Source organism: Triticum dicoccoides, chromosome 2B (assembly GCF_002162155.2).
Source record: "Triticum dicoccoides isolate Atlit2015 ecotype Zavitan chromosome 2B, WEW_v2.0, whole genome shotgun sequence".
Classification (NCBI taxonomy): Eukaryota; Viridiplantae; Streptophyta; class Magnoliopsida; order Poales; family Poaceae; genus Triticum; species Triticum dicoccoides.
The window spans coordinates 113,995,526-114,023,381 of record NC_041383.1 but is presented as its reverse complement, the minus strand read 5'-3'; the positions used below and the strand labels follow the sequence as shown (position 1 = coordinate 114,023,381).

Sequence of the window (27,856 nt, the reverse complement as noted above, 5' to 3'; positions counted from 1 at the left end):
CAACTTGAGGTCGGTGACCTCGTTCACCAGTCGGGCCACCTCAGCAGGCGGCATCTCCTTCGTGCACATCCGGCTAGGGTCGCGATGCCCGCTCATCTTGCAGATCAGATGAGGCCGGCTCTGGAGCGGGAGAACCTAGCGCTCGACATAGGCCAGTAGCAAGTCAGCCGCCACGAGGCCCTCCGCCTCCGTCATCGCCCAGAGCCGGTTGATGGCGGCCGCCGTCTCGGCCGGCACTGGCTTCGGTTTGTAGTGCCAGTTGACCCGAGGCCCGACGGGGGGGCCGGCCTCGTAGGGCGGAAGGTTGAGGAAGTCGGCCGCCGGGTCGACGTTCTCGACGTAGAAGTAGGACTGCTGCCACAGTTTCATCGACTGTGATAGGTTGATGACGGGGAAGGCGTTTTTCTTCGACGGTCAGCGCACGGCGACGAAGGCGCCGCACTCGGCCGCCGTCTCCTTGGCGGAGGTGCCCAGCTTGGTGTAGAAGCAGGCCCCCCACAGGTCGATGGTGGGGGGGGGGGGAGACGCCAAGGTGTCCCTCGCACACCGTGACGAAGGTGGACATCAACGTCACGGTGTTGGGCATCAGATGGTGCGGCTGGAGGCTGCAGAAATCCATGAAGGAACGAAGGAATCTGCTCGCCGGAAGACCGAAGCCGCGGAGGAAGTGCGAGCGGAAGACGACCCGCTCGTTCCCCTGCGGCGCCGGTGAGATTTCCTCCCGTGGCAGCACCCGCACCTTGACGAAGGTTGTGTTGGGCATCTGATGTCTACTACACAACCTTCTTCTTGTAGACTTTGTTGGGCCTGCAAGTGCACAAGTTTGTAGGACAGTAGCAAATTTCCCTCAAGTGGATGACCTGAGGTTTATCAATCCGTAGGAGGCGTAGGATGAAGATGGTCTCTCTCAAACAACCCTGCAACCAAATAACAAAGAGTCTCTTGTGTCCCCAACACACCCAATACAATGGTAAATTGTATAGGTGCACTAGTTCGGCGAAGAGATGGTGATACAAGTGCAAAATAGATAGTAGATAAAGGTATTTGTAATCTGAAATTATAAAAACAGCAAGGTAGCAAGTGGTAAAAGTGAGCGTAAACGGTTTTGCAATGCTAGGAAACAAGGCCTAGGGTTCATACTTTCACTAGTGCAAGTTCTCTCAACAATAATAACATAGATAGATAATATAACAAGCCCTCAACATGCAACAAAGAGTCACTCCAAAGCCACTAATAGCGGAGAACAAACGTAGAGATTATGGTAGGGTACAAAACCACCTCAAAGTTATTCTTTCGGATCGATCTATAAAAGAGTTCGTACTAGAATAACACCTTAAGACACAAATCAACCAAAACCCTAATGTCACCTAGATACTCCATTGTCACCTCAAGTATCCGTGGGCATGATTATACGATATGCGTCACACAATCTCAGATTCATCCAACCAACATAAAAGTACTTCAAAGAGTGCCCCAAAGCTACTACCAGAGAGTCAAGAACGTGTGCCAACCCCTATGCATAGGTTCCCAATGTCACGAAACCCGCAAGTTGATCACCAAAACATACATCAAGTGGATCAATAGAGTAACCCATTGTCACCACGGTTATCCTACGCAAGACATACATCAAGTGTTCTCATAAAAGACTCAATCCGAAAAGATAACTTCAAAGGGGAAACTCAATTCATCACAAAAGAGTAGAGGGGGAGAAACATCATAAGATCCAACTACAATAGCAAAGCTCGGGATACATCAAGATCGTGCCATAGAGGGAACATGAGAGAGAACACGAGAGAGAGATCAAAACACATAGCTACTGGTGCATACCCTCAGCCCCGAGGGTGAACTACTCCCTCCTCGTCATGGATAGCGCCGGGATGATGAAGATGGCCACTGGTGATGAATCCCCCCTCCGACAGGGTGCCGGGAAGGGCTCCCGAGAGGTTTTTGGTGGCTACAGAGGCTTGCGGCGGCGGAACTCCTGATCTATCTTCTGTTCTGGAAGTTTTAGGGTACGTAGGTATATATGGATGAAAGAAGTACGTCGGTGGACCGAAGGGGGGGCCACGAAGTAGGGGGGCGCGCCCCAGGGGGGTGGGCGTTCCCCTACCCTCATGGGCACCTCCCTTCTTCCCTGACGTGCACTCCAAGTCCATCGGGTGGCTTTCCTTCCAAAAATAAGTTCTCCAGTTGATTTCGTTCCGTTTTGACTCCGTCTGATATTCCTTTTCCTCGAAACACTGAAATAGGCAAAAAACAGCAATTCTGGGCTGGGCCTCCGGTTAATAGGTTAGTCCCAAAAATAATATAAAAGTGGATAATAAAGCCCAAGATTGCCTAAAACAGTAGATAAAGTAGCATGGAGCAATCAAAAATTATAGATACGTTGGAGACGTATCAAGCATCCCCAAGCTTAATTCCTGCTCGTCCTCGAGTAGGTAAATGATGAAAAAAGAATTTTTGATGCGGAGTGATACTTTGGCATAATTTCAATGTAAATCTTCTTAATTTTAGTATGAACATTCAGATCCGAAAGATTCAAGACAAAAGTTCATATTGACATAAAAATAATAATACTTCAAGCATACTAACTAAGCAATTATGTCTTATCAAAATAACATGGCCAAAGAAAGTTATCCCTACAAAATCATATAGTCTGGCTATGCTCCATCTTCCCCACGCAAAATATTTAAATCATGCACAACCCCGATGACAAGCCAAGCAATTGTTTCATACTTTAATAATCTCAAACTCTTTCAACTTTCACGCAATACATGAGCGTGAGCCATGGACATAGCACTATATGTGGAATAGAATGGTGGTTGTGGAGAAGACAAAAAAAGGAGAAGATAGTCTCACATCAACTAGGCGTATCAACGGGCTATGGAGATGCCCATTAATAGATATCAATGTGAGTGAGTAGGGATTGCCATGCAACGGATGCACTAGAGCTATAAATATATGAAAGCTCAACAAAAGAAACTAAGTGGGTGTGCATCCAACTTGCTTGCTCATGAAGACCTAGGGCATTTGATCGAGGAAGCCCATCATTGGAATATACAAGCCAAGTTCTATAATGAAAAATTCCCACTAGTATATGAAAGTGACGAAACGAGAGACTCTCTATTATGAAGATCATGGTGCTACTTTGAAGCACAAGTGTGGTAAAAGGATTGTAACATTGTCCCTTCTCTTTTTTTCTCTCATTTTTTTGGTTTTTTTTGTTTGGGCCTTTTCTCTTTTCTTTATGGCCTCTTTTTTTTCGTCCGGAGTCTCATCCCGACTTATGGGGGAATCATAGTTTCCATCATCCTTTCCTCACTAGGACAATGCTCTAATAATGATGATCATCACACTTTTATTTGTCTTACAACTCAACAATTACAACTCGATACTTAGAACAAAATATGACTCTATATGAATGCCTCCGGTGGTGCACTGGGATATGCAATGAATCAAGAGTGACATGTATGAAAGAATTATGAATGGTGGCTTTGCCACAAATACAATGTCAACTACATGTTCATGCAAAAAGCAATATGACAAAAGTCATGTGTGTCATATGAAAGGTGGAAAGTTGCATGTCAATATATCTCGGAATGGCTATGGTAATGCCATAATAGGTAGGTATGGTGGCTGTTTTGAGGAAGGTATATGGTGGGTGTATGATACCGGCGAAAGGTGCGCAGTATTAGAAAGGCTAGCAATAGTGGAAGGATGAGAGTGCGTATAATCCATGGACTCAACATTAATCAAAAGAACTCATGCACTTGTTGCAAAATTTTAGAAGTCATCAAAAACCAAAGCACTACGCGCATGCTCCTAGGGGGATAGATTGGTAGGAAAAGACCATCGCTCGTCCCCGACCGCCACTCATAAGGAAGACAATCAATAAATAAAATTGTGCTCCGACTTCATCACAAAGCGGTTCACCATACGTGCATGCTACGGGAATCACAAACTTCAACACAAGCATTCTTTAATTTCATAATCACCCAACTAGACTCACTTTGATATTATCACCTTCATATCTCAAAACAATTATCAAGCATCAAACTTATCTTAGTATTCAACGCACTCAAAAGAAAGTTTCACATATCTTGAATACCAAGTATATTAATGTTAAGTAAATTACCATGCTATTAAAGACTCTCAAAATAATATAAGTGAAGCATGAGAGATCAATAGTTTCTTTAAAACAAATCCACCACCGTGCTCTAAAAGATCTAAGTGAAGTACTAGAGCAATAACAAAAACTACTCCGAAAGATATAAGTGAAAATCAATGAGTAGTCGAATAATTATGCAAATATGTGAAGACTCTCCCAATTAATAATTTCAGATCTTGATATCTTATTCAAACAGCAAGCAAAGCAAAACAAAATGACATTGCAAGGATAGCACAACTCATGTGAAGAAGCAAAAACTTAGGCTCAACCGATACTAACCGATAGTTGTTGAAGAAGAAAGGTGGGATGCCTACCGGGGCATCCCCAAGCTTAGATGCTTGAGACTTCTTGAAATATTATATTGGGGTGCCTTGGGCATCCCCAAGCTTGAGCTTTTGTGTCTCCTTAATTCCTCTCATATCATGGTTTCTCTTTTTATCAAAAGTTTCATTCACAATAAACTCAACAAGAACTCGTGAGATAGGTTAGTATAAACCAATGCAAAACCTTATCATCTTCTACTGTAACAAATCACTAAAATTATTATTCAACATTGCATACTAAATTCCTCTGTATATTTAATACTCTTATTCTCAAATAGAATCATTAAACAAGCAAACATATGCAAACAATGTAACCATAACAGCAATCTGCCAAAACAGTACAGTCTGTAAAGAATGCAAGAGTATCAATACTTCCCTAACTCCAAAAATTATGAACTAAAATTCCCACTGTAGTAAATTTATCAGAGCTTAATATGCAAAAAGATTCAACGTTATGCCGTTCTCTGACTTTTCTAGGGAATTTTTGCAACAGCGGTAAACTTTCTGTTTTCAAACAGCAATATGTATACTAGCAAAATAAGCATGGCAAAGGCTATCCTTGACTTTTTTATTGAAACTAAATATGCAAAACATTAATCTAATAACATAAAGAAAAAACTAACAAAATAAAATGACGCTCCAAGCAAAACACATATCATGTGGCGAATAAAAATATAGCTCCAAGTAAAGTTACCGATGAACAAAGACGAAAGAGGGGATGCCTTCCGGGGCATCCCCAAGCTTAGGCTCTTGGTTGTCCTTGAATATTACCTTGGGGTGCCTTGGGCATCCCCAAGCTTAGGCTCTTTCCACTCCTTATTCCATACTCCATCGAGTCTTTACCCAAAACTTGAAAACTTCACAACACAAAACTTAAAACAAAACTCGTAAGCTCCGTTAGTATAAGAAAATAAAACCACCACTTAGGTACTGTAATGAACTCATTCTAAATTCATATTGGTGTAATATCTATTGTATTCTAACATCTCTATGGTTCATACCACTTAATACTAGCCATAGATGCATCAAATAAGCAAACACCACAATGAAAACAGAATCTGTCAAAAACAGAACAGTCGGTAGTAATATATATCAAACGTATACTTATGGAACCCCAAAAATTCTGAAATAAATTGCTGGACCTGAGTAATTTGTCTATTAATCATCTGCAAAAATAATCAACCTAAAATCACTCTCCAGTAAAAAATGGCAGCCATTCTCGTGAGCGCAAAAGTTTCTGTTTTTTACAGCAAAATCATATAAACTTCACCCAAGTCTTCCCAAAGGTTCTACTTGGCACTTTATTGAAACAAAAGCTATAAATCGTGATTAATACAGTAGCATAATCATGTGTACACACAAAAACAGTAAGGGTAAATATTGGGTTGTCTCCCAACAAGCGCTTTTCTTTAATGCCTTTCTAGCTAGGCATGATGATGACAATGATGCTCACAAAAAAGATAAGAATTGAAACATAACGGGAGCATCATGAAGAATATGATTAGCATATTTAAGTATAACCCACTTCCTATGCATAGGGATTTTGTGAGCAAACAACTTATGGGAACAATAATCAACTAGCATAGGAAGGTAACACAAACATAGCTTCAAGAATTTAAGCACATAGGGAGGAAACTTGATACTATTGCATTTCCTACAAGCATATGTTCCTCTCTCATAATAATTTTCAGTAGCATCATGAATGAATTCAACAATATAACCAGAACCTAAAGCATTCTTTTCTTGATATACAAACATAGAATTTTTAATACTCTCCACATAAGCAAAATTCTTCTCATCAATAGTAGTGGGAGAAAACTCAACAAAATAATTATCATGTGAGGCATAATCCAATTGAAAACTAAAATCATGATGACAAGTTTCATGGTTATTATTATCCTTAATAGCATACAAGTCATCACAATAATCATCATAGATAGCAACTTTGTTCTCATAATCAATTGGAACCTCTTCCGAAATAGTGGAATCATCACTAAATAAAGTTGACACTCTTCCAAATCCACTTTCATATTCATCACAATAAGATTCAACATCCTCCAAAATAGTGGGATCACTACTTCCTAAAGTTGACACTCTTCCAAACCCACTTTTATCAATATAATCATCATAAATAGGAGGCATGCTTTCATCATAATAACTTTGCATATCAAAACTTGGGGTGCTAAAAATATCATCTTTATTAAACATAGCATCCCCAAGCTTGGGACAAACATTAATTCCAGCAAATATATTCTCAAATATTTCATCCTCATCAAACATAGCTTCCCCAAGCTTGGGCCCTTTCATACCATAAGCATAATCACTCTCATCATTAAAAATATGGATAGCACCAATAGTATAGCAATTATCATCATCACAAGTAGTAGTAGGAGCAACATCATTTGGGAGGGATACCTTTTTACCTTTTTTGCTCCTTCTTTTCTTTTTCTTCTTCACATTATGTGTAGGTTCAACCTTCCTCTTTGAGATCCTTATTGATGAGATTGGCTGAATAGAAAGCTCCTCCTCGTTACCTGATTCATCATAAGAAATAATAGGAGGAGATTGGGAAGCCTCTTCCCTTTCATTAGTATTCTCATCATCTTCCATTTGCTTTCTTTTATTTAGGTAATTGGCAATATAAGGATTTTCAATGCAATTCTCCGCACAATACATATAAATTTTCTCTAGATCAAAATCAAGAATTTTATAAAGATTAAATTTTGGAATACCCTCAGTTATACGTTTCATTTCTTCATAACCCAAAATAAGTCTAAGCTCTTTATGATGCTCAAGGGTAATCAAATTATCACAATATTTGGACACGACTTGATCATGAAACAAATAGCATTGGAGCTTTAAATGACCATGTTCATTGCAAAGTTCACAAGGAGCACGAAAAATATTGAATCTTTCAGCACATTCATCTAGCTCTTCTTGCAACAATTTGGTTTCTAAGTACTTATGCCTCTTGCAATAAATATCTTCTCTATTTGGTGTGTTCATGCAAACATGCACTCCACAAAAGTTGACATGCTCATAAGAGATATTTTCATTATAACTAGTGCAATCATCATTAGCATCATGGATATTCAAAGAATTCGTACTAACAACATTGCAATCATGCTCATCATTCAAAGATTTAGTGGCAAACAATTTAATGCATTCTTCTTCTAACACTTTGGCACAATTTTCTTTTCCATCATACTCATGAAAGATATTAAAAAGGTGAAGCGTATGAGACAAACTCAATTCCATTTTTTTGTAGTTATCTTTATAAACTAAACTAGTGATAAAACAAGAAACAAAAAGATTCGATTGCAAGATCTAAAGATATAGCTTCAAGCACTCACCTCCCCGGCAACGACGCTAGAAAAGAGCTTGATGTCTACTACACAACCTTCTTCTTGTAGATGTTGTTGGGCCTGCAAGTGCACAGGTTTGTAGGACAGTAGCAAATTTTCCTCAAGTGGATGACCTGAGGTTTATCAATCCGTAGGAGGCATAGGATGAAGATGGTCTCTCTCAAACAACCCTGCAACCAAATAACAAAGAGTCTCTTGTGTCCCCAACACACCCAATACAATGGTAAATTGTATAGGTGCACTAGTTCGGCGAAGAGATGGTGATACAAGTGCAAAATAGATAGTAGATAAAGGTATTTGTAATCTGAAATTATAAAAACAGCAAGGTAGCAAGTGGTAAAAGTGAGCGTAAACGGTTTTGCAATGCTAGGAAACAAGGCCTAGGGTTCATACTTTCACTAGTGCAAGTTCTCTCAACAATAATAACATAGATAGATAATATAACAAGCCCTCAACATGCAACAAAGAGTCACTCCAAAGCCACTAATAGCGGAGAACAAACGTAGAGATTATGGTAGGGTACAAAACCACCTCAAAGTTATTCTTTCGGATCGATCTATAAAAGAGTTCGTACTAGAATAACACCTTAAGACACAAATCAACCAAAACCCTAATGTCACCTAGATACTCCATTGTCACCTCAAGTATCCGTGGGCATGATTATACGATATGCGTCACACAATCTCAGATTCATCCAACCAACATAAAAGTACTTCAAAGAGTGCCCCAAAGCTACTACCGGAGAGTCAAGAACGTGTGCCAACCCCTATGCATAGGTTCCCAATGTCACGAAACCCGCAAGTTGATCACCAAAACATACATCAAGTGGATCAATAGAATAACCCATTGTCACCACGGTTATCCCATGCAAGACATACATCAAGTGTTCTCATAAAAGACTCAATCCAAAAAGATAACTTCAAAGGGGAAACTTAATTCATCACAAGAGAGTAGAGGGGGAGGAACATCATAAGATCCAACTACAATAGCAAAGCTCGGGATACATCAAGATCGTGCCATAGAGGGAACACGAGAGAGAACACGAGAGAGAGATCAAAACACATAGCTACTGGTACATACCCTCAGCCCCGAGGGTGAACTACTCCCTCCTCGTCATGGATAGCGCCGAGATGATGAAGATGGCCACCGGTGATGGATCCCCCTCCGGCAGGGTGCCGGGAAGGGCTCCCGAGAGGTTTTTGGTGGCTACAGAGGCTTGCGGCGGCGGAACTCCCGATCTTTCTTCTGTTCTGGAAGTTTTAGGGTACGTAGGTATATATGGGTGAAAGAAGTATGTCGGTGGACCGAAGGGGGGGCCACGAGGTAGGGGGGCGCGCCCCAGGGGGGTGGGCGTGCCCCCCACCCTCGTGGGCACCTCCCTTCTTCCCTGACATGTACTCCAAGTCCATCGGGTGGTTTTCCTTCCAAAAATAAGTTCTCCAGTTGATTTCGTTCCGTTTTGACTCCGTCTGATATTCCTTTTCCTCCGAACACTAAAATAGGCAAAAATAACAATTCTGGGTTGGGCCTCCGGTTAATAGGTTAGTCCCAAAAATAATATAAAAGTGGATAATAAAGCCCAATATTGCCTAAAACAGTAGATAAAGTAGCATGGAGCAATCAAAAATTATAGATACGTTGGAGACGTATCAACATCGGGCGCGTCGCTCGGAGGAAGGTGAGGTGATCCTTGATCACCGTCGAGCCGTCCCAGTCGCCTCCTCTTTCGCGCGCCATGGCGTCCGGGTGGAGTTGCGCGGGGATTAGGAGCTCGACAATGGCAAGGCGCGGCGGCGTTGCGGCAGGAGAGAGACAGCAGCGAGGAAAGGAGGAAGAGTGATGGGGAGAGGACTGCGCGAGCTCCCTCACTCCCCGGTCGCCCCTACTTATAGCCCCCGAGCGGCGAAGCCGAGGGGACGGGACATGGGTATCGTGGGATTAATTGCGCCCAGGAGCCCACGCCCCTTCCCGATCACTCCGCGGGGTTACTGCGCAGTAACTCCCGCGGGAATCGCAACCGCCCGCATTGGCCGCAGCGGATCCGCCCGTGCGCCGAGGCAGGGTAGTGGCCGGCCCGGCCCCTGGTCACGTCCCATCAGGCGCGTGGGGTGGCAGGCTGGCCGGGATGACGTGCACCGCGTGGCGCGCTCGTGACGGGCGGCATGCCTGAGGAAGCTTAGCAGGCATGCCACCTGTTTCCCGCCTCGACATTCAAAATCAGCAAGCAGGCCCGCCTTATCAAAACAGCCCCAAGCAGTCGGCATCCCACAAGACGGACCGAGCGATCCACCAAAGCACGTCGAGGAGGGAAGCCGCCGAGGCTTCACGGCCGGTCGGCCGTGGCGCCTCGCCTGCTTCGGGGACTATTGTCGGAGTATTGGGCCACGGGTAGGCAAACCCGAGTCCCCGAGCCTTTCAAGACTTTTGGCCGGCTTCGACCCACGAGACTCCAGAATGAAGCGCCGCCTTCTGGTGGCCGTCTGGCCCGAACAGCCGGCTGCCTGAAGGCGGCCTAGCACCAGTAGACGGCACCAAGACAGGCCGCCTCCTAGCGGACGACCTCCGGAGAGGCCAGCCTCTAGTAGGCGGCCACCAGGCGCCCTCAGAGTTTGTGCCCCTCATCAAGAAGACAAGACCGGGAGAGGCTGTAGTGTAGCCCCGTACCCCCGGATCCCGGGCCTGGCATGGCTACAGTGTCCCGTACATGAGGAAATCCCCGCATGATGTGGCAGTGTTTCCATTTCCCCTTTATGCCACTACTGACCGGCGGAGCACTGTTCCCACGACAGCTTGTCGGGTACGGCCCACAGGCGGCGGGCCCTACGGGGCAGAGAGCCCAGAAGGCGGCCGATGCTGGACCAGCCGGAACTACTGGAGGCCGGCCCCCAGCAGGCGGCCGGACCCTCCCCCGGAGGCAGCATGACATCAACCAGACGGGGTGTGGTGGGGCTACAGTGATCTCCCACCAGGCAGGCGGCGGGACTGTAGCCACGCTCCCCTGACCAAGCCCGCGTCATTAGCACCATGCCTACAGTGATCAGCCACCAACCCGACCCGCCAGCGGCGGGCGCGGCCTGTCGGCTCCGTACCAGACCAGTCGGAGGGCCCGCTAGGCGGCGGGACCCAGCTGCCGGCGGAGAAGCCGGCGCCCAGAGACACTGACAGCCGGGCCCAGAGCCCAGCCAAGTTACCATTGTACCCCTGGGGGTAGGCCTATATAAACCCCCAGGGCACCCATGCAAAGGGTTCCGAAGCTGATAGACCTAGACTCATACCTAGAGGAAGAAGAGAGCTAGCCCTGCCTCCTTCAACCTCTAGCATACAGCTCAAGGAGCACCTTGTATTCACTAGTGCCTTAGTGATCATGCGGAGACCCCGCAGAGCAGGAGTAGGGGTATTATCTTCAAGGAAAGCCCCCAACCTGGGTAAAGTACGCCGGCGTTCGTGTCTACGCCTCATCCTGCTTCCGGGCACCGGCGACGTTCTACTCGCTCCCACCATGATAAGCCATTCCTTGACATATATCGCACCCAATCCCCGACAGCGATACAGTACATGATTATGTGCAGCAAATAGCGCTTCGACAGTGTTATTACATATTTCAGGCTGTAACAAATCGGTCAAGGCCGTTAGCTCTAGTGGTTAGAGAGGTCGTACATGGAACGAACATCCTGAGTTCAAATCTTGTGGCAGATCTCTTTTTTGGAATTTTTCCGCGCGAGTTCACTGGCCGACGCGTTTCGTGGGCTGGCCCAATTGCTGGGCGCGTGGGCGCCGGATCTCTTTGCCGACGCTTTGCGGGTTTGTGTGCCCAACGCACATATACCGCAGGATGCGTGCGGCTGAAACGGATGGAAATGGAGGCTGGAGCAGCGGATGCGTGCGGCTGAAACGGATGGAGATGGAGGCTGGAGCTAACTAAATAACCGTGCGCCAGACTGATTCATTGGGCATGCGTCAGATTACAGTGTCATATCATCACAGAAAAAGAGAAAAGGATTAGAGTGTCATAGGAGAAAGAAAGGGCCCGTGCTATATTCCAGGGAGCACATGGATGCAAACTTGTACTCCCTCCTGTTCATGGTGTAATTTGGCTAGTAGTTTGTTGATAGGCCAAATTAATTAGTGGTCATCCAAGCTAATCAGTTATTATTTTGTTTAAAGATTGCAACAGGAATTTTCATGGACAAGAGGATACTTGGGACATGTCCTAACCAGACTCAGGGTATCTCGAAGTTACCACAATGCTACCTATGATAAATCCTAACAAGGATTAGAGGTCAAAGCTAAAGATTGCAATGCTATGGATGGAGCTACACAGAGGGAAAGTGCAACATGCAGAAATACACATGAAGAGTGGAGAAATATGATTCATAAGTGATCGCCATTATGTGTTGTGATTAGCGACGTTGCTGGAATATTTTATTCATAAAAGGCAAGGCAAGGAGTGCTTATACTGTGAATATGGCCAAGAGGGGTTGCCATGCAGGTTAGCTATACGTGTTAGCCGGCCGATTAAAAACGTAAAGTGATATATATGGTAATCGTGCTATACATGGTAATCCAATCAAGGTGGACAGATTCTAGTCGGTTTAGCTTTGGAATTGTTTTCGTATACGCCAAGTCCAGCGTGCTAATATAAATGTAAGGCCGTGGCCGATTGAGGAGGAAGCAATCGATCTATCAATACAAACATTACTTTTTCACGTACGTCTATTTTCTGTCGTTACTTCCTGCCAAGCCCTAACAGCCCTATTGCGCTGAAAAGCGGTCATGCCTCCTCTACGAAATCGAGGGGATCTTTGTTGCTTTGCTCGGAAAGCAATCTTTCGTCGTCACGAAAGCACGACAAATATCCTGGTGTTGCGCGGTGATTTCGCGTGCCAACACAATTGGCGACTCCGCTGGGGACGGAAAGAAGAAGAAGCTCACAATGAGTACCGAGTCCAGGAATGGGAGCGACATCAACCCGGAGAACGTCATCACCGTCACACTCGACGATCTGTCGGAAGATGATCGGCGCGAGCTTGAACAAGAGCTTATGAAAGAGATGGCTGAGCGACTAAAATTGAAGTTGACTGGATACCGCAAGACATGGATCGGCGTTGTCAAGAAGGTACATGTGCCAAACCCTTCAGATTCGATGAACGCCGAGGTAAAAAATTCAACGGAAGAAATTTCTCATCTAATTGATGTGTGCGTAGCTACCAAGTACGATTCTGATGTGAAAATTACGACACACACAATTACTCAATCAGTAGCTAATAGAATTGAAAAATTTAAGGAGCAGCTTCATAAAGATCTTAAAAATAATTTACCTAGTCATGTTCGGTCGTTAGTGCTCCAAATCAATGATGGATATTCTGAGGAAAAGCTGATGCCGCTGCAAAATACAGGATTCATTAACTTTCTTAGTAATATTCATACACATGGTGCATCGGTTAATAACGTTGTGCATCCTAATGTTCCTTTAAATAGCGATCAAGGTGGCCGGAACTATGTGAGCAGTTCGGCTAATAATTTTATGCCTAGCGTAGCTGCTCCTACTGTCTCAATTTCGGTTCCACAAAATCACAACAGCATAACCGAAGTGCTAGTTCTAATTCTAGTTTGCAACAACTATTTTATCCAACTGTAGAATATAGTACACCACCGCTACTGACTGTCAGTACTGGGATTCCGTGCGGGCCGGTACCCGATTCATATTTTAATGGGGCTCTGTTGCAAGCATCACAAGCTCAAATTTCTTTCCCGGAGTTTCCATCACGTGCTAGCGTTCCATCTGCTCCACAAACTAGTTCTCTACAGCCGAATGATAGTTTTAAGGATAAGCTTGCTAGTATACTAAGAGAATTCGGTTTAGAACCTAAGAGTAAAGCACGTGCATATCAAAAACCATACCCTGATTACTTCGATTCGACGGCTTATCCTCGTGATTTTAGAATTCCTGATTTTGTTAGGTTTACAGGGGAAGATGGTAGATCCACTTTCGAGCATATTGGACAATTTTTAGCCCAATGTTGTGATATCGGCACATCGGATGTTTATAGGATTAAATTATTTCCGTTGTCTTTGTCCGGTATTGCATTTACTTGGTTTACATCGCTTGCTCCTAATTCTATTTCAACATGGGCACAATTGGAGCAAAAAATTCATGAGTACTTTTATAGTGGTGAAACAGAACTTCGGCTTTCAGATTTAACCATGGTTAGGTAGAAATATAATGAGCACATTCATGATTATATTAGGAGGTTTAGGGATGTAAAAAACCAATGTTTAAGCTTGACCATAGCCGAAAAGGATTTAGCCGGTCTTGCCTTTTCGGGTCTTCTCGCTCATATTAAGGATAAACTAGATGGGCAAGAATTTTTAGATGTTAATCAAGTTTTGTAGAAGGCTTTGGCGCAAGGAAACCAGACTAAGGGGATTAAAAAATATAGCCGGTTTGAAGATAATATTGATAATGAGGAGGATAATCATGTAGGTAATGCCTTCGATTATGATAGTAATTCGGCTAGTAAAGTTGACGTTAATATATGTGTAGCCGAATGGATTCCAGCGCCAAAGTCAAAACCCTTTGCATGTTCTGCTTTGAAACCCACACCTGCTAGAAGAGATGAAACTAAATACACTTTTGATGTTAGTAAGTGTGATAGAATTTTTGATATGTTACTGCAAAATCAATTAATTAGAGTGAGAAAGGGTCATGTAATTCCACCTACCGAAGAGTTGGGTAGGAGAGCTTATTGCAAGTGGCACAATTCTTTCTCTCATGCTACTAATGATTGTAACATGTTTCGTCAACAGGTGCAATCGGCCATTAATGAAGGACGATTGACGTTTACAGAAAGTTCTAAGATGAGGCTCGATAGTGACATTTTGCCTATCAATGTAGTCGAGCTTGAGAGTAAGAAAATTCTTATTCGGTCGAATCAGACCGAATTCGCAAGAAAGAAAAATGTTGTTGATGATAATGCCTCTCCAAGGATGATCAAACAAAAAAAATCCAGAAGTAGGAGTTTGGAAAGTCAATGGAAGAAGGAAACAAGCTCCAAGACCAAATCCGTCAGTTAGCATGTTGTTGGAAAAGTACACCTCACGCAAGACCAGCAATGTGTTTAACCGACTTGAAGAGAATAAACGTCTGAGATCTCCTTTTGGACCTGGCGGTCATGAGCAATGGCAAAGAAATTTAAATGACCAAAAGCCCTATATTGCAATGGAGCCGACGTATTGGGGTGGTGCACCTCCTATGTACCCGCAGTTTCCTCCATGGCGTTTTAATCCTTGGGTGCCATATCCTACAGTGGCAGGTTATTTTCACCCAAAATGGGTTCCGCCGAGGCCTATGTTCAGAGCAAACATACATGAGAAAAGGGCTCCGCTCAATGAGGCAGCTAGATCATGTGATGCAATTGTTGTCCAAAGGGACCGGTCATCGGTACGCAGTGCAGATGGTGAAGTTCATATAGGTGGTCAAAAATTTATGTGGGTGCCGATCCATCATAGAAGTGATGCAAAAGCACATGATGGGACTGTGCGTGGCTGCACCAAGATTAGCGCAATAAAAGATAATAGTTTACAAGATGATTTGCAGCCTAGTGTGCAGACACATGTAGACAACAAAATTGTACGTACTAGTGAGTTGGTTGATGCATCTGCTGATGAATTTACTAGAGACAGTGGGAAAATTGAAGCCATAGGTATAGAGGAGAATAGTGATGGCGTGAAGTTGTAGCAAACCGTCCGACGTAATCAGTTTGAAAATGAAACTAATTTTGGACAGATCAAAGAATTCATTGTATCCTCATGTACTAATCAACGGTCTAAATCGGCAACCTCATATGTTGATTTATTCATGGGAAGTTGTGGCCCAGGAGCGTCCAAAAATTTCAAATCTAGCACTAATTTGGATTTAAGCAATGTACGCGGCCAGAAATTTAAAGCTAGTAATGGACATGATCAGAAGAGAGGTATTTCGGCCAGAGATAAAATATTTGCAATAAAAGCAGAAGTACGACAGTACAGGCCGAGAAACTCGGGGGGCAACAGAATTAAGTCAGCTGCACCATAGAGTAAACCAAGACCTCGGTGGTGTCCAACGGGACTCACACACACTCGGTGTCCAACGGGACTCACACACACTCAGAAACGACGTGTGCAGAGACTACGTGCATTTGAAATGAAGGAAGAGATAGTCGAGAAGAAGCGCATGTTCGATCAGGAAAAACCAATGGTGCCGAAAATAACATGGAAGGAGAAGCACATTGTGGGGGAGAAGTACTGCCATAGCATGTCCAAGAAAACATGAGATAATGTGGTTGATATGTTATTGCAAGTATCGCCCTAAGTAAAATTGGCCGATATAATTTTTATCACCCTAAGCAACTATATGGCTGATGAAGTTATCGACATTGTCGTAAGGAATAATATGTTTTTGGTGAATACAATTATACCAAAAACAGGAGGCATGTGTTCATGGTGTAATTTGGCTAGTAGTTTGTTGATAGGCCAAATTAATTAGTGGTCATCCAAGCTAATCAGTTACTATTTTGTTTAAAGATTGCAACAGGAATTTTCATGGACAAGAGGATACTTGGGACATGTCCTAACCAGACTCAGGGTATCTCGGAGTTACCACAATGCTACCTATGACAAGTCCTAACAAGGATTAGAGGTCAAAGCTGAAGATTGCAATGCTATGGATGGAGCTACACAGAGGGAAAGTGCAACATGCAGAAATACACGTGAAGAGTGGAGAAATATGATTCATAAGTGATCGCCATTATGTGTTGTGATTAGCGACGTTACCGGAATATTTTATTCATAAAAGGCAAGGCAAGGAGTGCTTATACTGTGAATATGACCAAGAGGGGTTGCCATGCAGGTTAGCTATACATGTTAGCCGGCCGATTAAAAACGTAAAGTGATATATATGGTAATCGTGCTATACATGGTAATCCAATCAAGGTGGACAGATTCTAGTCAGTTTAGCTTTGGAATTGTTTTCGCATACGCCAAGTCCAGCGTGCCAATATAAATGTAAGGCCGTGGCCGATTGAGGAGGAAGCAATCGATCTATCAATACAAACATTACTTTTTCACTTACGTCTATTTTCTATCGTTACTTCCTGCCAAGCCCTAGCAGCCTTAGGGTTTGGTTCATCTTTGCCGTTTTGCGCTGAAAAGCGGTCGTGCCTTCTCTACGAAATCGAGGGGATCTTTGTTGCTTTGCTCGGAAAGCAATCGTTCGTCGTCACAAAAGCACGACAAATATCCTAGTGTTGCGCGGCGATTTCGCGTGCCAACACATTCGTCCCAAAATTCTTGTTTTAAATTTGTCTAAATACAGGTATATCAAATCACATTTTAATATTAGATACATTCGTAGCTCGACAAATGTAAGACAAAATTTTTGGGACGGAGTGAGTAGTATATTCGGTTGCCCTCGTACGTTTAGCTGTAGCAGCCGGACGTAGACAACCAAGGCATCCTTAATATGGCGGAGACGTCGAGGCGGGAAGACCAAATGGACTCTTTTTTTTCTCCGAAGCAAAGATCAAATGGTGGTTCGGTTGCGCTCGTACGTTTAGCTGTAGCAGCCGGACGTAGACAACCAAGGCATCCTTAATATGGCGGAGACGTCGAGGCGGGAAGACCAAATGGACTTTTTTTTTCTCCGAAGCAAAGATCAAATGGTGGTTCGGTTGCGCTCATACGTTTTAGCTGTAGCACCCGGGCGTAGACAAGCATCATTAATATGGCGGAGCCGTCGAGGCGGGAAGACAAAATAGACTTTTTTTCCCCTCCGAACCAAGATCAAATGATGGGGTAGCCTTGTACCACGATACTCCTACCAGCAACGTCCCAACCCAACCAGATAATCTGCGCGAGAGCAAGACACACGCTAGGATGACAGTGCCACCGATCTGCCAACTGCCAACGATATAGTATATCTGCCTCACATCTTTTCTCCATATAACTGCGGGCGCACGGCTTCCATTTTCGTTACGTCTTTTACAGGAGAGACCAACGACAACTTACATTTTTGAACGTTATTGTTGGATCGTCAAACTTGTCTCAGTCTAAAACCACCGAGCGTTTCTCATTAGAAAAATCAAGACACCCATATCGTGCTATCACGTCATGACGTTCGTCAAAGCTGACCCTCAATCAGACCCATACTTAGCAAAGGAGTTTGTGTCCTAAGCTATCTGCCAAAACAGTGTTTCTCATAGAAAACCAAGACACCCATATCGTGCTATCACGTCATGACGTTAGTCAACACAGACCCATACTTAATAAAGGAGTTTGTCCTAAGCCATCTGCCAAAACGATAAGAAAATCTAGTTTAGTTAATAAATTATGGACGATTTCCAGATTTTTTTTGGAGGTGTTTTGAGATGTGAGAGCATAGAAACAAGTGGTTTTCAGTCCAAAATATGCATTTAGCTGGTGCGGTAGAGAGAAGAGAGAAGGTGGCGTTGTGGTATGGCAAAGTCAGGTTCGAAGCTAGTCTTATTTTTTCACGGGGTCCAAAGCTAGTCACTATGAAACATCCGATCCTTTTTTTAGACGATCCTTTTTTTAGTAGTGCAAAGATCACCATCACACTTTATTCCTTGATTAGTTAAACCAAAAGGTGCTCATTATTCCAGCTGTACTAGAAAGAAGAGTCTCTGGCTTTTAACAAGACATGTCTCATGTAATATGACCAGTTGGTTAACATTCGCACAACTTTGGACCTATATAAGGCGCTGGTAGACACATGGAAACCTCAATCTTAAAAGGCACACAAAGTATATATGGCAGAGTCACCACTGCCGAGATGGGCTCCGACGCCGAGCCCCACCAGGCCATTACAGTCGACGACGTCGTCGAGCACTGCTATGGTTTCATGGCGCGGCCGGTCGGCGTGGCCATCAAGCCCTATCTTCTTCCCACGTTGTCTCTCTAACTCAGAGCAATGGGAAGCTTCGCCGGCCGATGGGGAAGTGGACAATGTGGAGCTAGGCGTTGCCGGGGTATTTCTGAAGTGGCAGGATCTATCGGTGACGGTCATAAACGGGAGAAAGGGACATGCTGTGGTCCTTGATGGGCTTAGTGGGTACGCGCGCCCTGGCGAAGTGCTGGCTCTCATGGGTCCTTCGGGCTGTGGCAAAACTACTCTACTTGATGCCTTGGCTGGTATAACTTCCCTACCTTTCAAAAAAGCTGGTAACTTGAAACTTCCATCTTCTTTAAAGTTACACTCTATCTTTTGTTCAGGAAAACTTATAATCTATTTCTAATATGAATATATTTTTTTGATTTTGCTAGTGTTCTTTGTTCGTAAATAAGTTCTGCACACGTGGTAATTTTGCTAATGTTCCAGTTAGCTATTTTAAACTTGTTGCTATCTTTAGTTTTGTTTCATTTTGCTACTACTCCCTCCATTCCAAAATAGATGACCGTACAAAGTTGAGTCATCTATTTTGGAACGGAGGGAGTGGCTAGGTACTCCCTCCGTCCCAAAATTCTCGTCCTAGACTTGTATAGATACGGGTGTATCTAATACTAAAACGTGATTTGATATATTCGTATTTAGACAAATCTAAGACAAGAATTTTGAGACGGAGGGAGTACTTTGTAAGTTGTTTGATAAAAAAATGCAGAAGAAAAAACCCACTAGAAATTTGTACAATAAAGTAAATATCATATATAGTTCTGCTCTTATCTTGTGTTTCTATTAAGTGCATGGCTAAGTTTCTCAGAAAAAAAGTGCATGGCTAACACGCTCCTACTTGGAAGGTTGCGCCCCTTGTGTTAGACGTCAAAAAAAGTAGCGATGTGAAAAAGGGTAATTGATATGGGGAACCATAATTTACAGCGCGATCGGTTAATTGGTGCAATACGATGCATCCATAAGCTCACCTATGTTTTTTTTTAGAAAAGGAGGGGCATAAGCTCACCTATGTGAAAAGGAGTATTTGATATGTTGCATCCAAGGTGATGCCACATAGCTCATGGCTCATGCACCAATGTTTTTTTAGAAAGAGTAATCACACCATCTTCACGTCTCCGCGTCTATATGATAGGACAACCATAATTTCCAGGGTTTAGGAAAAAAAACATATTGTAGAGATTGGTGTGATATTACTTGAAAAATAACATGCCTGTAGACAGATTGCAAAATACATCAAATTAATTTTTAAACTTTTGTTTGGTTAGTTCAAATCTGAAGTTACACACAAGTTTTTTCTTTTGCACACAAGGTTTAATATATGCAAGTATTTTCTGTAAATATAGAAAGATGATCAGACAGCCAATGTAGAAATAAATATGTCCACTTTGAAATAACCACTTCCACATTTCTATGCATAAATAGTGCTGAATAAAATTCAGATGTGCAAACCAACCCGGCCTCATGACTGTCGAACGAGAAACACGCTCTCTAGTACTCCTGCTTAGATTTCGCTATCCGTCTTCTTCTTTCCGTAATGTTGTGGCCGCCACTTGTTACCTCAGCTAAACCATACTGATTGTGGACAACGTTAATGTTTGGTTTGTCATTCTCCTTTACTAGCCTGTACTACATATACATATGTATATGCTTAAACAGGACGACTCAGACCTAACATGAAAGGGAGGGGAGATATCCTGATCAATGGTTGCCGTCAGAAGGTTGCATCAGGAACCTCCTCCGTAAGTTGCAAACATATGCCCATGCCCGACATAATAATTGATAGAGATGTAATTAAACTTCGACATGTGCGGATAACTCCCTAATAACTTCCAATCACATGCATGTAATAAAGGCGTACGTGACCCAAGAAAACATGCTGATGGCGACGTTGACGGTGGCGGAGGCAGTGCACTATTCTGCACAGCTTCAGCTGCCGGACTCCTTGACGCCGGCGGAGAAGCGGTCGTGGGCCGATGATGTTATCCGGCAAATGCGACTCGCCACGGTGGCCGGAACTCGGATGGGCGGGCGAGTTTGCAAGGGCATCAGCGGTGGCCAGCGAAAGCGAGCGAGCATCTGCATTGAGCTGCTGGCATCACCGGCGCTCATCTTCCTCGATGAGCCAACAAGCGGGCTTGATAGCGTGGCGTCGTACCATGTCATGAGTCGCATCGCCGCGATCGCCAGAAGGAATGGGACGACGGTCGTCGCAGCCATCCACCAGCCAAGCACAGAGGTGTTCGAGCTCTTCCATGGCCTCTGTCTGCTAGCCAATGGGAGGGCGGTTTATTTTGGGCCAACTTCCAAGGCAATAGAGGTACTACGTGTACGTTAGTTCGGAATTTATGGTTGCATTGGTGACCCTGCGACTAGTGTTAGTATTACTTAAAGTTAATTACACAGAAGTACCACAACTGGGGCATCACATGCAGATTGGTACTAAGATTGCTAATTTTTGCGTGTCAGTGCCAACATTGCTCCAAGCGTTGCAAATAGGGCTAAAATGCGTATTGACAGTGTATCTGACCGTTGGGGCACGTCAGTCAGGTGCCGACGTGGCATTTTTTTGCAGAAAACACCCTTGGTTTGTACATAATCACATAGATGCCCATTACTTTGTGGGAGAAAAGGCTACTGAGAGAGACTTTTTTTTGTTAGCAAATTTCCAGGGACTCATTTGAAAATTTCCATTGAATTGGACAAATCTTTACCCAATAATAAAGCAAATTAGGTTTCTTTCGTCCGTCATGGCATTTTTCAGAAAAGTCCCTCTATTTCAGAGAATTCAACCCGCAGTCCTGTTTTAAGTTAAAACGAATCGTTTTTTCATATTTTACACAAAAGTCCCTGTGTTTTGTTGAAATCAACCCGCAGTACGGATTTAAGTCACACCTGAACCGTTATTTTACATTTTTCGAAACCCCCCTGATGTTTTAGGTAATTCATCCGCGGATCATATTTAAGTCAAACAATGTTTTTTAAATCATCCATATCTTTTAAACCGTAACTCCGATTTGAACATGTTATATATGAAATTTGATTAGAAAAATATGTAGAATATGAATATAAGATTATTTTCACCTGTTAAGTATTTTTAAATATTATTTTGGAATATATTTAAGTCAATTAAATGATTTTCTAAATTATCCATATCTTTTAAACCGTAACTTCGATTTTAACATATTATATATGAAATTTTGTTAGAAAAACATGTGGAATCTAAATATGATGTTAATTTTACCTGTTAAATATTTTTAAAATATAGTTTTGGGAGCAAACTTATAATTTATAGCGTAAGATCCGTTTCCTTCCGTACCGGCGGTGACCCGGATTGCAAATAAACACCCCACTATAACAATATAGGGAAAAGAAAACATCGATAACTACACATGAGAGAGAGAGAGAGGGAGGGAGGAGAGAGAGAGAGACGCCTTAGGATTAAACATATTCAAACACGTTTTTTTTTTTGTTTTGTGTGAACACCGAGGCCATCGCCGGCGAGGGTGAGAAGGAGGATAAGCGGCAACACAAATATGATGCCTCGCAAAAATAAAGAAGATGGACCTATTCTGGTCTTGGGTGATGGTTGTTGGGTTAAGAGTCTGTGTTATGTTTTCTCTCCCGTTGCAACGACGCGCGGTAGACACCACGCCGCAGGACGCTTCCTGTTGGAAGGCAAGCGAAACGTTCTTTATAATAGCCACGATACGTTGGGCCGGCGGTTGGGCTAAGCAAAGCCTGCGATTTTCTTTTGGTTTCACCTTTTACTAAGAACGCGTGATGGGGCTCGTTCATTGCCCAGGTTTTTTTTTTTGAGAAATGCCCAGGTTTCTTTTCGTTTCGTTTCTCTTAGTATGATTTAGTTTTCTTTCTAGTTTTGGCTTATTTTTAGTTTATACGCATACGCCACAATTGGGGCCGTTGCAAATAGGTCTAAAATGCGTATAAACGTGTATTTTTAGTTTATACTTATGATTTATGAAAACATATCTAGTTCAATGTTGTGGAAGCATATCTATAAAATATTGGTCCTGGGAATAGTGTTAGTATTACTTTTGGTTTGTGAAAGCATATCTAATGCAATATTGTGGCCTGAATTGCAACATAACAAATGTCCTCAAATGTGTCTGTGGGCGAGTAATAAGCACATGGCTCGGTGTTAATATATCCAGTATTACTCGGGAGTAAGGACAGAGAAACCAAACCGCAAATACAGGGGCGTATAGGCTCCGTTTGGATAAATTCAGCTGTCAGTGGATTGCCCAAAAATTTGTTACTTAAATGGGAGGAGCCTCTGGGTATAGGGCGGGCCAAAAAATCAGACCCAATCCAAACAGATGCCTTCGCAGCTGTCAACGCCAAAAAAATTAGCCAGGCAGAACTGGTGTGCGATCCAAATAGACCCATAGTAATTGGACCCGAATATCGAGCAAATGATAGATTTTTAGGCATGGCAAATCAAACAATTTTCAGAGCAAATTATGTTCGCCAAGAATGATAAGTTTAGCTGACCAGCATGATAAATCTGTCCCCGCTTATTTTTTTTGCCAGGAAATTGTCGTGCTTACAAACTAAATTTGCCATATTCACGTCAATATAAATTGCCATGAAAAATGTTTGATTACCACGCCTGAAAATCAGACGTCAGATTTTTAGCATTTTCGTACTAATTTCAGCGCCCCTCCCCCTCCGCGCGAAAAAGTAATAAAATTTGGCCCAGAATTTAGGAAAAGGGCATCTCCACTTTTAACCTCTATGACTGTAGTGTGCATAGCTGTTCAGCATAGCGGCACCACTAGCATCTATTTAACCATCATCATAATCTAAAATTTGATTACATGCATTTGAAAAATATTTGGTGGTAAAATCTTGAGATATTTTGGTGGCCATGTACTGTGAAACTTTCCCTTTTACGGGTTCTTTCTTTGTCCAAACGCCATCCAAATCCTCTATCTTACAAAAATATTGCTTAGGCTAGCGTGATAATGTACATTTTCCATATGCTGCTCCTTGAACAATACTTTCACCTAATGACCTCATTTATAACTAGTAAAATGTCATATCTTAAACACATTTAATGGAAAGAAGAAATGATCACTATCTATATCCCAACTAACGACATGAAACTAACAGTAGAGATTTTCAGAACCATTATATTTCCTTTGTGCAAGGACGGAGCTGCCTTGTAAGCAATGGGGTCAATTGACCCCAATGAAATTAGCAAATTCTTCACTAATTTAGTACTAATTATTACTCATTTAAAGAAGATGAGCCCATTAAGAAAATTCTAGCTTCGTTGTGGTCCATTTTATAAAGGCTAAAGTAGCCGAATTTCATGAGGGTGATAGAAAATCCAGCATTTAGTACGGGTTACACATCGCCCATTACTATTGCTGAGAAAGTGACTATTCTTGAGTATGTATTCTCTAAATTGCACATCACCATGTTTGAGAGTTGTCCCCAACCCCATCTACAGGACTCCAGAATATTTGGAAGTTTCGTATGGGAACAAATTTGTATATAACAGGCCAGTAATATAATTGCATTAAACCACTGCATGAAAATTGAAACATAGTTAACTCACTGCAAAGAAATAACAGCTTGGGGGCATGATTAGACTAATTGACAACACTTTAGTTAAGGTATACTGGCCAGCTTAAACAATTTATACTCCGGCAAGATAGTGATGGAAGGATGTTGTTAACTTCTACATAGAAAAGGTGTGTATCAGATTGAACATTATGATTCTTATGATGGAAAGTATAGGCTTGCCAACGTTACATTTGACACCAACATGTATAACAAACTAATTAACAGAGAGCAGATACAATTATTAAGAAGGTTGTTTTAGCACACAGGACAAGTGTACATGCAAAACTAATGAGCCTATTACTTAAAAAAAACTAATGAGCTTCATACGAGTCGATTGTTAAATGCAAGTGCAACTTCAATGTCTCTCTGAAAAATAAATAGCAAACATTTGAAATATTTACTTCTGACTTGAAAACACGCACAATACGGAAGTGGATTTGTAGCACCTGGGTGCTCCACACGCCTATATGAACATTAAGTTCAAAAAAATACCAGGAAATTTCAAAACAAATCTGGGGTTTTGGGACATGTAACATGGGTGCTCAATCTACTTCGTGTGAAATTTTGTGAAAAAACACCAGAAAATGTATCTATGGCAAAAAAGACAAAAAAAATCCTATGTACACAAAAAAAAACTGTTTGGATGGGTTTTAGTTCGAACTGTATTTTCTTCGCTACGGATATATTTCCTGGTATTTTTATACGAAACTTCATACGTGCGTAGATTAGGCACCCAAGATTGAGATCCCAAGATTTCATTTTTTTAATTTTCCTGGTATTTCTTAAATTTAATTTTTGTGTAGGGGGTTGGAGCACCTTGGTGCTCCTATTTATTTCCCATCCAATGTTGACTAATGTAATTGAGTACTAGAAAATACCACATCAAGAGCATTGAGAACTCCTATCGCATACATTTTGCTAAACCGTTTGAGACACAAGACAATGGTAACAAAAATATCATTGGAGGTTTTGCAACTGCCTATGATACCTGAATACCACATACAACTATAGTTCCAAACCATCTGTGATTCACTTTTTGGTTGTAGCAAGAACTTCTTGGATACTCTTGCAACACATAGCTACTGGCAAGTACGTCCCGACATCGAGTTAGGGATCCACAATTGGATCTCCTTGCCATTCTCGCCATGGCATCATGTTTAAATGAGTGGACAAAGAATCCACCTCAAGAAAAAAAAACACCTGTTATATCAATATTTCAAACATAATGAAAGGCCGAGCCTTTCAATTACTATAACCAAGACTTTCTAAGTAATTCCAATGTTTGTAGGAGTTCAAACATGTGTAAAATATACTCGCATAGACTTACAAGTCACGTATCGTTCTCTATTTTAGCAGTTAATGCAATTATTCTAGTCTTTTTTTTGTTATTCATAATATTCTCTATACTTATGAGGTAGACATTCGGTACACACCAGTAACATCAAAATTGTACACATTTCTAAGACTTACACTTTTAAAAAATTGCATCAAATTTGTTAACTAATGTAAATGGTGATTTTCTATAACCATTACTATATTTTTGTAAAACAACATTTGCTTGTGAACCATTTATGCACATGTATGCATTTTTTTAGGCTTTAGTCTATATTTATAGATGTGTGTGTACAGAAGATGCTTTCACTTGGATATGTGCGGGGTATCGCTAGGTTATATTTTTGTCATGAAAGATTGTTTCTATAGTGTGTACAAAATTAACCATACTCTTTTGGGTATCTTGCAGTTCTTTGATGCTAATGGGTTCCCATGCCCATTGAGGAGGAATCCTTCTGATCACGTCTTAAGGATGATAAACATAGACTTTGAGGTATGGAAATGATCTCTCAAGGCTTTGTATTTCTGTATGGAAATTTTAACTCGGGGGAAATTGAAAGACATATACATCATGTTCGCGTAGGACGCCGAGGAAGAATCAACGATAAATTTGGCAGATGCTATAAAGTAATCCAAACTCTAGTGGCTTCTTCTGGCTCTGCTGCTATTTTAGGAACTGAAATGGAAGCAACCAAATTAATTAAGAAGGTATCTTCTTTATATGGACTAAGCTGATGCATTTGGCCGAGTCTGTGAGATTATATATGTCTCACTTATATACTTTTGCGTCTCCATTGTTTTTGTTTAGCATGGTGACCATGTACTTCAACAAAGGCAAGCATCGTTCTGGACCAAATCAATTTTCCTAACCAAAAGATCAATAATTAACATGCACAGAGACATAGGCTATCATTGGTTACGTTTTGTTATCAACATCACACTTTTTCTAACCATTGGGACCATTTTCTTCAATGTTGGTCACAATTATGCATCAATCCAAGTGAGTAGTTGATTTCTAATCTATAAAATAAAAAGTGAAAATAGTAAGTATCTGTAGGTTGACATACTACTCTATGTTGACCATTCTAGGCACGAGCATCTATGTTTATGTTTACATCAACCTTCATGACAATGATGGCAATCGGAGCTTTTCCATCATTTGTCGAGGATATGAAGGTGGGTATCATTATTATTTCTAAAACAAGTCTACTTTGGTTTTGTGATTTTCTATTACATGATAATTTGGAAAATGCAGATATTTGAGAAAGAGCAGCGGAGTGGACATTACGGGGCCATTGAATTTGTAATAGCCAACACACTTTCATCAACTATATACTTGGGTCTCATCTCCGTACTACCTGCCGCAATTGCTTATTACCTAACTGGACTTCGAAGAGAAATAGAACACTTCTTCTTCTTTGTTGTAACTCTATGGACATGCACAATGTTGGTTGAGGGTTTGATGATGATTGTTGCAGCCATCGTACCTGATTTTCTCCTAGGTATAATTACGGGTTCTGGAGTACAAGGGCTACTAATGCTAAACGCTGGCTTCTTCAGGCTTCCAAATGACCTCCCAAAACCAATATGGAAGTACCCAACGTACTACATATCTTACCAAAAGTATACAACTCAAGGATTGTACAAAATTGAATTCTTGGGCTTGGTCTTCCAAGATTTAGGTGTTGCCGGGGGCATTGACATTAGTGGCAAATATATCCTTAAGTACAACTTACAAGTGGAGTTAGGTTACTCTAAGTGGGTCAATCTTGCGATATTACTTGGAATGGTCATTATCTATAGGGTGCTTTTCTTGGTCATTATAAAGGTTTCAAAAATGGCAAAACCATTCATAAAATGTCTAATAGCAAAAGTGTAATGATACATTGTCTATGAAGAGTAAAAATATATGTTTGTTGTCCTATCATACATGTATGTTGTTTGCCATATTTGTAAGAGACCATTGAGATAATTGTACTCTTATACTTTCACGAGCTCTCGAGTGATTTACCGTTGTACACATCGAATAATCTATGAGACGGAATCATCAAAAAGTATTAAGCTCACCTGGTTTGAAACTCTTGTTGAAATATGCCCTAGACGCAATTACAAAGTCATTATTATTCTATTT

General features: G+C 42.0%; 1 pseudogene; it reads left to right on the top strand.

The window, feature by feature from the left end:
* The first annotated feature begins 18,684 nt into the window (after window positions 1-18,684).
* LOC119367295 lies at window positions 18,685-27,604 on the top strand (annotated as a pseudogene).
* The last annotated feature ends 252 nt before the right edge of the window (window positions 27,605-27,856 follow it).